This window comes from Amborella trichopoda, chromosome 11, assembly GCF_054954075.1.
Source record: "Amborella trichopoda isolate Santa Cruz 75 chromosome 11, AtrichopodaSantaCruz75HAP2 v2.0, whole genome shotgun sequence".
Classification (NCBI taxonomy): Eukaryota; Viridiplantae; Streptophyta; class Magnoliopsida; order Amborellales; family Amborellaceae; genus Amborella; species Amborella trichopoda.
Window position 1 is genome coordinate 38,884,419 of NC_142346.1, and position 12,435 is coordinate 38,896,853.

General features: G+C 34.0%; 1 long non-coding RNA gene across 1 annotated transcript; it reads right to left on the bottom strand.

Moving 5' to 3' along the window:
• Positions 1 to 7,513: 7,513 nt before the first annotated feature.
• LOC148779900 (uncharacterized) lies at positions 7,514 to 11,457 on the bottom strand. The gene is made up of 2 exons (XR_016043997.1): positions 11,135 to 11,457; positions 7,514 to 9,350 (listed from the first exon to the last, which is right to left on the bottom strand). It is a non-coding gene; the product is annotated as an uncharacterized LOC148779900 (long non-coding RNA).
• Positions 11,458 to 12,435: the final 978 nt, after the last annotated feature.

Here is a 12,435-nt window from a genome sequence, read left to right on the forward strand (position 1 = left end):
TTAAAAAACGGATCGGTGACCCGGATCGGGCTTCCAAAAAACCGATCCGGATCGGCGAATCGACGATCCGGATCGAGAATCAGGTGAATCGGTAAGAATAAAGCTTAAAAAAAATTCGAAAAAATTATTAAAATTCATTATAAATATTGTTTTTTAGGAATTCAATAAAAAAAGAGGGTACTCCATTAAGAATTTTCATGTTTTTGAATGAATATGCGAATATTGATATGTTCTTTCCCTGCATGAACCGCCATTCAGCATTTAATTTACAGTATTTCGTGCTCATCCCTACACTGTTGCTGTTGGGACTCGATATGTGAATAATATGGCTGGGATAGGGTGGCCTCAGAATCATCATCTCTCTCATTTTCTCTTTGAATAATATGGATTAAAAAAAAAAATAACAAATTTTTTAAAAAATCGATCATGGATTAAAAAAAAAATCACAAATTTTTTAAAAATTCTATCATGGATTACAAAAAAAAAATCGATCATGGATTAAAAAAAAAAAATCACAAATTTTCAAAAAATTCAATCATGGATTACATAAAATTCGATCATGGATTACATAAAATTCGATCATGGATTACAAAAAAAAACAAAAAATTCAATCGTGGATTACAAAAAAAGAAAAAAACAGTTCGATCATGGATTACAAAAAATTCAATCATGGATTACAAAAAACTCTATCATGGGTTACAAAAAAAGCAAAAAACAAAAAATTCAATCATGGATTACAAAAAAAAAAACAAACATTTCGATCATGGATTACAAAAAAAAAACAAACATTTCGATCATGTATTACAAAACATTCGATCATGGATTACAAAAAATTCTATCATGGGTTACAAAAAAAAAAAAAAAAAACAAAAAAAGCGATCATGGATTACAAGAAAAGAAAACAAACATTTCGATCATGGATTACAAAAAATTCTATCATGGGTTACAAAAAACCAAAAAATTCGATCATGGATTACAAAAAAACAAAAACAATTCGATCATGGATTACAAAAAAATCGATCAAATATTACAAAAAAATCTATCATGGATTACACACAAAAAAAAAAAAAAAAAAAAAAAAAAAAAAAAAAAAGCCGTACGGACTCGCCGATTCCGTACAGTGAATCGGCGAGTCACTGTGCGGAATCGTCCGGTTCTCTCTAGAACCGGACGATTTCCGATTTTCAACCGATCCGGTCCCTTTTCGCGAATTCCGAGTCGAACCGGGCGAGTCCGGTTCGACTCGGCGTTTTTTAAAACGCTGGTATATACAATAAGACCATTTATCTTTGGTACAAGGGATTTACTACTAATTTGACCATTGGATGTGAAATTAGATGGTTCTATTTATTCCATTGCCAAGTTCAAAATTTAAAAGAATTTTTCTCGAACTTTATAACACACTCAAAGCTATCAGGTCTCACGTCGGACGATTGTAAGTAATTGTGACATTGTATCAAATGTAAATAGTCTTATTGTATACAATCGCATTCAATAACGATGCATCATATTTTATTTTATTTTTATTACAAAATATATAGATGGAGTTGTTGTAAGCTGCTAGGCTTATAGAATAGTTGTGAGAAGGATGACCGTAATCGAAAAATTTGATGCCCAATGGGTTCCACCAAGGGCACGGCTGTTTTGACTGTTTTTCATAAAATATTCAATATTTTTATGTGCTTTGGTCAGGCATACCTCTCCCCATTTTTCATGTCAAAGGTTTTTAAAAAAAAATCCATAAGAGATTAAGTATTTTGCATTTTGCCCAATTGCAAAATTTCGAAGTTAGATCAAGAGCTAAGGATAAAGTATTAAATGGTTTATCTCTTATAGATAATTTGAAAAATGATAAAAAATTAAAAATATAATGGTGTGCATACACATCATCATCGCTCCGGATGTGAAACACTGAATCCTAGTGGATCCTACTTATTCTATGTTGTAGGCCAGGCGGTTCACCAACTATTTTCCCATATAAGAAACCAACATGACTAGAGTGCCTCATAGCTTCTAATGAATCAGCTGCCTCGTGCACATTGATGCATATGAAGCAATTTAAGTAGTTTTTAGTATGGTTTTGCTTTTAAAATCAACTAAATTGCAAATTATTAGTGTACAAGTCAAAATTGTAATGTTGATGAAAATTATACAATGACATCAATTACCTTTGGTACAATGTAGTCATATTTAATTTTAACCATTGAATGTGAAATTGGATGGTTGTATTTACTATATTGACCAAACTCAAATTTTAAAGTAAAATTTTTCAAACTTTATCACACATCCAAACTATCATATTTCACATCGAATGATTATAAATAATCGTGATCTCCTTGTAACAAATGGAAATAGTCACATTATATACAATCCCTTAATGTTAATTGAGTGGATCTGTCTTTTATTTTTTATTTATTATTGTCACAACTCACCAAATCTTAACACATGTGGCATTGGTTAAGATCCTAGCTTACTTAACCTTAAAAAATAAAGGGAATTTACATGGTCCCCAAAAGCTCTTTGTATGCATACCACATCAAAAGTGTCTTCCTTTCATGATGAGAAACTCTCTTTTGATTTATAGCACACAATTTATGGCACAGTTGTTATGCCCTCGTGTTCTTAGTTGCCGTTATATAAATAACATATGATGTGACATGTTACACAACGGCTAAGAAAATGACGGATGGTGGCTGTTACATATCACGCCCTGAAACTTATAATATATTAAACTTTGTTGTGAGATTGTGAAGGATCTATCGACAATTCACTTAAAAATAAAAAACGTCGTATATTTTAGCTAGGCTTTGCTGGGTCCCAACCTTTTTATTGACAATGAAACAAAACGTTATAATAAGCTCAGACAAAAAGAACATGCCGAAAAAGAAGAATGGGAACTTGGTAACAATTATCTCCAATAAATTCAAATGATTATTATTTAATTGAAATAAGCTCTATTATCAATGATAACGGGGAATACATTAAATTTTCATGATAATTTGCGAAGTAAAATGTAATTTTAGTTGATTTAAAAAACAATTGTGACTTAAAAACAGCTCTAGAATACTGAATTATTAAAAAAAAGACAATCACCATAATAACCGAAAAAACTTCCAACCCAAAATATCTAGGTAATAGTGACTAAGGACATGAGCAAGTTTTCGGTCAATTATGGTACTGAACATTTTCGCAGCATTTATTGTGCTCCACAGTGTGTGAGCATGGGAGATGAAGATTGTGCTTTATTTTTCAAGTGAGCAGAGTTTGTAGTTGCAGAGCATGCCAAGAAGGGGAGGACACGGCTCTCCTTAAGGCTCCTTACTTGCAATGTTAGATTATGTACCATTTGTTTTCATGCAATAGTTACTATTACATTCCTAGTTAATATCCGATCACTAAATGAAAGCAGGGATGTAGTTTTCGTAAAGCCTAGGCCTTATGAAAGAAAAGCAAAGTCCGAAACCTTGTTCAGAAGACACTTTGGGCATGAAAGAACTCTATGACGGCTCTAAAATTAATTTCTAGTACCGATTATGAGATTTTTAGCTCAAAAAATGATAAAGGTATTGCACGTTAGTGAATACTCGAAATTTGATGGTTTAGGTAATGTGTTATATGTTACATTATTTTTAGGGCTTAAAATTTTTTTTTTTTTTTAAAACCATAATGATTTGGTGGAGAGATCAATTTGTAGGTTTTTCGACATCAGAACCACAATTTCTTGTGAATTTTGAGGTAAAGCTTTACTTATTTTAATAAGTTTGGAGACCTATCAAAACATTTTCCTTAAAAAATTCACTGTCCAATATTGTTTATTGAAAAAACAAGTTCTATAAAGTTCGTGTCTCTAGTTTTGACAGGTTCTTCTTGAAATCTCTTGTCAAAACTTTAAAGATTACTTTTATAAAAGTGTCTCATTTGTATTAAAGATTCTCCCATTTTGGTAATCACATCACCGAGATGGTGGGCCCAAAAAATACATTTAAAGAAAAAGGACCGAGAAAGAGCTAACGTATTAAGAAGAAATTATTGTTTCATTATATTTACCTTTTGGTATAAAATAGAAAATCACTCTATCCATCAAATTTCAAATGGGGTGGTTATGGGAGTGACTCCGACTATACTCAAGTTTGAAAAATAATTTTTTGAACTCCACCTGTTGAGTCATCTAATTTGACATCTAATGGCTAGAAAAAATTTTGATCTCTTTAAAATAAAGGTAAATAGTCTCGTAGTATACAATCCTTTATTAATATTGGCTTTATTGAGAAAAAAAAAAGGCGACAAAATTGACCCCTAATTTGGAAAAAGTCATTTTGTTCAAGTTTCACCTCAAGACTATTGCAGTAGCAACACAAGCTTGTAGTGCAATCACAAATGATGGAATCCACTACGAGAAACCTTATTTTCAAAAAGGTAATTGTATATTCGTGGAACAATACTTCACTTTTCCCATTTTTTTTCAACATTGAAAGTGTCTAATGCTCTATTTTTTTTCCAATTGGTCGCTTTCCTACCTGCCTGCTTGCCATGCTAAAATATGTACAATAATAAAATGGCTTAACCCCCATTATGCATTGTTTCTGCCTCTTGCTTGTTCTAGTTTCGAGATAATGTGAAAATCAAGAGGAAATAATGACGAAAACGATGAAAAAGACAATAAAATATTTTCCAAAATAAAATATAAATTTAGACGGTTTATCATTGATGTAATTATTTCCATAGGCGACGATGATGATTGGTTTCAATATTAGAACTCTAAAAGGGACACGATGGTGTTATGGAGAATTTTCTCTTTGAATTAAAAGAAAAATACTTCTTAAATCTACATAAATGTATCATCCACATGCCCGTGATAACCCTAGTTACTCAACATATCGGGCTATATACTTGACCATAGCCCAAATTCAATTGTTTTGAGGAATAGGGGTGGTAATTGGGTTTGGTGGACTCCAACCTGATCCGAGTTAAGGTCCATTATTTTGGATGCGACGCATTGGGCCTAGGTCCTAAAGAAACCTACTTGGGTTAGATCCTCTCCCAAGTCGACCTAGACCGGATGCAACCCCACCATGTGGCCATCCACATCTAGTCTTGTTTCTAAAGTTATTTCATGGGTAATTGAAGAGTCACATTAATGGCTTCTATATCATCATAATCTCATTAGAAGAATCATCATACCAGATGAAAAGCTTATGGAGAAAGTGCATTAGACCTTTGTACATGTGTAAATCACACGGGCCATAATGAATGCCTGCATTTCATATTTCCAAGCAAATATAAGTATAAACTTATTTATTTATTTATTTTTGGTCTTTGTCGACAAAAAAAGTGTCAAGCTTCAAAACCAAGCCCGATAAAACTCCTATATGGGGGATCCACATGACAGCCGATGATTAACACGTGGATTACAATTTACCGAGTCAACAAAGCCCGAGTTTGTGGGTCCGAAGTTCTGACACGTAATGAACCGGCAATATCGGTGCCTGTTTGACAGCTGGCGGTCCAGAAAGATCTCGGAAGTTTGTGGTGGGCCCACTTAGAGTCAGTGCGTTCTGCAGTAGCCGGTGGATTATTGACACGTGGAGTTGTACCATGTGGGTGGTGGAGCCCACACGGAATTTAGATATGCGGTCATGATTGCATTGCTAGGTTTCGCGTTTGACACGTCACGTTATAGCTGGTAGCCTTGTGGGATTTTCCAGGCTGTATATGACATGACGTCATAAAGGAAAATTTGAGTTCATTTTGTTATGCGTATTGAAGAAGCCAGCTTTTTGGCGGGGAATTGTCTTATAACAAGAGCGAAAAAAAGAGCCGCCAATTTTAAATCAAAACGGGAATATTTTCCCGCGCATTGCTTGGTTCAAACTTCAAAGTTCGAAACCGTTAGAAACGCCAAATCCGATATAATGAGAAAAAAGAGAGAGATGCTTGCATCTAAGATCGATGATCTGGATTGGTCTAATAAGCAATCTTATTTTTTTAAAAAAATAAAAATAGAAGTTTATTGTAGATAAGCTTTAAAAAAAATGAAAAAAAAAAATTGGAATGGGTATCCTAGAACCAGTTATTGATAAGGATGCGATTCCCAACTCCAAATAACTATGGTTTTAGAACACTACTTCTAACCTGCCGCATAAACAATTTTTGTGAGTGGGATGGAAACTTTATACGCACATTCCATATATGGAGATTTTAGTTTAGGAGCTTCGTGTTTTTGTATAGAAAAAAGTTAATATAGAGCCGACGCTCTAAACAATCAAATTATAATACACCTAAAAATTTCATTAGAAGAGGTTGTTTTGATGTCCAAATATCTTCAAAGTGATCATCTCGACATCAAGATACACATCAAGATACATGGACATGAGAAAAAAATCGATTTCAAGTTTGGAAATAGGGCATCTTATAATGCACTAAGCGATTTCAAGTTTGGAAATAGGGCATCTTATAATGCACTTTTTTGATAGTCAATTTTCAAGTTCTCGCAGATTTGCTTGATCTACACAATATTTTAAGCTTCAACTTTTATAGTTAGAGATGAAAATATATTTTAAAGCTATTATAAAAAAAATATTTTTTAAGGCTATCACAAAGATTTCAAGTATTAAAACTACATTTCTCGACCCTATTTGCAGGTGCACTTTACTTTGATTGTTTAGAGCCTCGGCTCTATACAAACCGCACCCTTCTGTATATTATAGAACTAGTACTTTTTTGCATGTTAACAACAAAATCCAACATGGGGTTTGAGAACCCAACCGGGTTGAATAGGAACTGGCCAGGTTACCCAGAATCGGCTTCAAGCCAGTCCGATTTTAGCCGATTTTGGTGGTTGGACGATGTATTTAAAAACAATTAAAAAAAATTTTACTAGAAAAATTAAAAAATAAGGAATTTGTTTGCAATATGTTTTTAAAAGTTTTCTAACATGTCAACAAAGTTTGAAAAGTTTTTTTTTTGGCCATGAATACTTATTTTATATTTTTTTCTTAGTTTTTTATTTCAAAAATACATCCGGTCAAAATCATATTTTTAAAATGTATTTTTTCACTACTTTCAATTTCATTTGGATGTATTTTGTGTAATTATATTTTAAATGTATTTTTTTTATTTTCTACGCTTTTTGGCATGGTCGGGACCTCTTCACTTTGACCGGATTACCCAAACTACTCATCTAGCTCATTGATCACAAAAGAATTGGGAAAACCAAGCCTTTGGGATCATCTTCCAGCTGTATGCACCGGCAATTTTTGTTTCTAGCAAAAAAAACATAATTCAACATCATGGTTATTTATAAGTCATCCAATATTCGATGTCCCACTAGACTTATTGATTCCTGTTATGTTCCAATAAGTGATAGATATGATGACAAAAAAAAGAAATGAAGAGGAGTAGAGAGACTACCCCATTTTTTTTTGTGTAACATTGGGTTTGCCTTTTTTTTTGTGTGAAAAGAAAGTATATATTGTGAATCAGGTTAATATAAAAATTATTAAATGATAACAAGTTCTTGATGTCTAAAGCTATTGTGATTTCATCCATTTCATGAGGCTCTTTGCTTTCACAAGCTGAGGTTTAACAACTTTTTGTATTGAAGCTCTTTGCCATCAATATCACTATCTTCCAAGCCCAACAACTTATTATCATCAGGGTTGCTATCGACCTTAGTGGTGTGGGGTGTGTGACATCTGTGCCTCTCGACTGCGGTGGGGATTGGCCTCAGCGATCGTGGCGAGATTCATGCACGCCATCCATTCCTCTTGACCACAGCAAGGACTGACTTCCCCCATCTACGGGCTGTGGCGCATTGTCACCATCACCTGTGTGTAGTTTAGTTCGAGAAAAAATCACCATTTGAAGTTAACCTCTCATCCAACGGTGGAGAAAGAGTATCTACTGCGATGACGGATTTTGGGTAGAGATGTTTGAGCTGAGACTCCACATTCTCCCCTTTGTTTTTGAGAACTTCTGCAACCTCTACATCTCCTAGCTCAGCAATGACTTCATACTTCCCCCCACCATTAGCAGCAGGAGTTTTGTTTTTAACAGTGAAACCTCATACATTTGTCACCTCCCCATCTCCTTGCATATCTTTTTTTTTGTGCACATTCCTTGGAAATTTTTTATGGGTACATAAAATTTTGTCTATCTACTTGGTCGAAAATTATTTGGTAAAGTCATGGCTCTTTATATATCCACACCTCAAATCTCATTAGAAAATTGAATTTTTAATGGTCGAAAAACTGTGAATGAATTATCTGCACCTCAACAAGCAGAGATCTTTTTTTTTTCTTTTTTTTTTTAAGATTTATGGTGTCTAAGTCATCCATTCAAGTCTTTATAGATTATCCAAATTATGTTTAGTGCTTCAAATTTCATATTCAAAGGCAAAAATTAATTTGCAAGCGTCATAAAGTTATTTAGTACCGGATCAGATTTTCAATGCAGGGCTATGAGATGCGGCTTTGCCGCAAATTTTAAAGCCGAATTCTAATTTGATTATTTAGAGCCTCGGCTCTGTACAAACTGCACCCATTAAATAAGACAACTTTGCTAAATAATAACAATAGTATTTGGATCAAAGGCACCTCAATCAGCTTAAGCCATCACTAGCGATATACAACTCATGGATTTTTATTTACTGACCCATCTAGCTTATTGATCTGCTTCTAGAAAACGTAGTCAGTCCCATGAATGAGTTGCTTAAAACCCTCAATATTTTGACGAATATATGCTCAAACTTCTTCAAAACAACCCTCAAACCAATCCCAATTGAAAACCCAATCTAACCACCAAATTTTGTCTCTTTGTTTGATCCAAAAGCATCCACAAATATGGCTGTTTATTGCTTGTTGAAGAGGGTTATACCCAAAAAAACCCTTTCCCCTTTTTTAAGGGAAAAATAACCAAAATACCCAAGCTTGTGGCACCATTTTTGCCCACAAGCTATGCGGTACATATGCAGGCCTTGTATGTAGTGGGATGCAATGCATATGTGGACACATCCCACCAAAGTATGCACCCCTATGCCATGCGTATAAGAGACTTTCCTTTTCGACAAATTATAGTAAAGATTTATATAATATACTTTTTCCATACATAGACCAACGCTTTATAACTGAAGAAGATTGACCGATTCCTGTGAGCTTCCATTTTGTAGCTGAAGAGGATTCACCAATTCATGTGAACTTGCGCTTTGTAGCTGAAGAAGATTCCCCAGTTCCTATAAACATGCGCTTTGTAGTTGAAGAAGATTCACCAATTCATGTAAGCATGCTCTTTGTAGTTCTTCCTGTTTTTAGTTGACATATTGGATTGGAGAATCTCTTCAACAAATGGCTATCCTGCATTGCCATCTTGATGATTCGTATGATTTCCAGGCGATTTTAACCAAAGCTGAACCCGAGTTGTTGGATTTTCTTAGGTCTTTTTGGTTTTGATGGTAAGGTAACTGTGAGGGGTATTGTTTCTTAGTTCATTTTCTTTCTTTTTCTTGTTGGTGAAAATCAAAACTCCATGGATCGTGAGATTACAGTAATTTGAGTACCGTAATAAAGATTGGAGACCTTACGGTATTCTAAGTGCCGTATAAAATGTGCTAAAAATTATGATAGTTAAAATACCGTAATGTTGCTTTACTGTAATACGACTACTGTGAAGACGATTTTGATGAAAAAAAAAAAAAAAAAATCTAAAATTGAAAAAAAATGGTGTGGACGAGGTTTATGAAAGTTGAGGGGCATTTTTTTTTTTTGCCCAATTATACAAAAATTAAGGTATATATGTGATAATTTCCATAAAAAAAAAGGGATTTTGAGTTACACAATTTTTCCTTCTTGTTTAGATTTATTTTCTCTCTCTAGAAAGGGGCTAGGGCTTTCTTGGGATATATTGAGAAAGGGAATGAGGCGAATAATGATTTCTTGTCCTATTTTTAGGAGAAAATATATGAATTTGTATTGCTTATGCTCTTCGATCATCTGAAGTGAAGCAGGGTAAATCGTGGTTTTTTGATGATCACAAGAAGGTAGTCTTGGTGATGTTTTTCCCCAATTTTCTCCTTTGAGGTAACATTGTATCCTATTGTAAGTTCTTTTTTTATAGTGAAATTACTTTCCTGCCCGTGGACGTAGCCCTACGGGGTGAACCACATTAAATTTATGTTGTGGTTTATCTCTCTCTAATTTTTCTCTCATGATTATGTAAATCTCTAATTTATTTTTCTTAAATTATTGCACACGATCCTTGAGTTTGTTATTGGATTATCGATTTTACATATTCGGTATTGATTGTGTGATATTTGGTGATTAGTTAAATTGGGGCCTTGGGTATTCGAATATCCAACAAATGGTATCCGAGAATTAGGTTTCGTGCAATATATTTGGGAGAATGATGAGTACTCGGTTTGAGGTGGAGAAATTTGATGGACAAAATGATTTTGAGATATGGAAAATTCAAGTTCATGATCTTTTGGCCCAACAAGGATTATACAAAACATTACACGAAAAGAAAAAGAAGCCGGAGTCTATGAGTAATGGGGATTGAGAGGAAATGGACTTTAAGGCTATGGCAAAAGTTCGATTGCGCTTAGCAAATAAAGTTTTATTTAAGGGAAATTATCTCTAATATACCTATATTTTAATAAAATCGAAAAAAAAAACCCTAAACTTTCCAAAACCTCTCCTACACATTTTTTCCCAAATTTTAGCTTTTTTTTATTTATGAAAATACCCTTTATGGTAGTTTTTTTATTGTAACGAATATTACAGTAATTTATATACCATAATAAGTTGAAAGAGTATTGCGGTAATTAAAATACCATAATACCTTAAAGTAGTATTACGGTAACTTAATTACCGTAATTTAAATATAGTTGTTTACGATGCAAAATCTGACAGATCTCCCAACGAAGATCTCTCGGATCTTGACACCTTAAACTGATGAACATATGTGGTAGAGAAAGTGGGACAAATCAAATTTAGACCTGAGGCCAGATCTGCTCTCAGATTTGTGGCAGAGTCAGCATGATCCAAAACGTCAAAACACAATTTTAAAGAAATTAATAAAAAAAATCAAAATAAAATGAAAACAATAAGAAAAACAAGAAATAAAAAGGAAGAAACAATACCAAATTAGGCCGGATGGCCCGGGATTCCCGAGCCTTCGAGGGCTCACCCGTATCATAACCGACGTCATCTTTGCTTCTCTGATTCGAATGTTGACCATCAAGTCTCTGGTGTAAAAAGGTTGTTGTGCCCTAGGCATGGTTTTAGAACTAGGGTTGTTGTGCCCTAGATCTAGGTTTTTCAGGCTTGAGGTTAGGGTTAGGGTTTTCTTAGCTAAAAGTCTCTCATAGGGTTGCAATCTTCTTCTCTAAGTTTTTCTCTCTGAAGCCGTCAAATGGACACGAAAAGAGATTATACAGAGGCAAGGATCTGTTGGGAAAGATAACTTTCCATAACCAACAAATCCTCTTGTCAAAGATGCCAATTTTGGGGATTCGGATCTAGGCGATACTGGGGGGTCGCCTGGGAGACACGCCTACTGTTACCCAAATAAATTTGGTAAAAATTATAAAAAATGGCAAGAAAATCATTCCGGGAAGGAAAATTCCAATTTGGGCTAAAAGGGTCGCCCAAGTTTGGGTAATAGCACTCGTGTCACCTAGTCTAGGCATGGAAACACTGCCAGTGTCACCCAAACAAAAATGGTTCAAATTGAATTTTTTCAGTTGAGGTGTATTCTTCAACCTCTTGTGAAACTCTCAGATAAAATTTGGGCCAAAAAAGATTTTTATTTTTATTTTTAATGATTGTTTTGGTAAAACATAACGTTTATAGGATTTTGGGTCAAAACAAGGTTTCTGTAGGGTTATGGGTAGGCAGATTGATTTTGGGTCACAGGGTAGGTTGTGTGGACTATGGATGATTTGAGTTTACTAAAATAGTGTGGTCCTAAGGGTTCAAGAAACCACAAAATTTACCAGATTTTAAATGGGTGTCTACAACAATAATATTCATTACAGTAATCAAAATACCGTAATACCTTAAAATAGTATTATGGTAATTTCATTACCGTAATATTGCCCAACCTCAATACAAAGGATTTTCTACTCCCTCGAGTCTACTATCTATTTACTCCATCAACAAAATCAATGCTAATTGTATTTTTCAAATATCAAATTTTTAGAATATAATATCTACTTAATTTTTATATAGTTCTTAAAATTTTCGAACAAAAATACTGTTAAATAAGTGTTTTTTAGCGAGAGAGTAGATCCACATCGTGCTTCCAGGAGAACATGGATTTTTTGAAAAAACATAAGGGTAGCCTTGATATTAGCTTCGGTTTGAAGCTTTTCAACCAATAGCAAGGTGGAGGTGATTGGGAAATATTACGGTAATAAGAATATCGTAAAGACTTCCCATA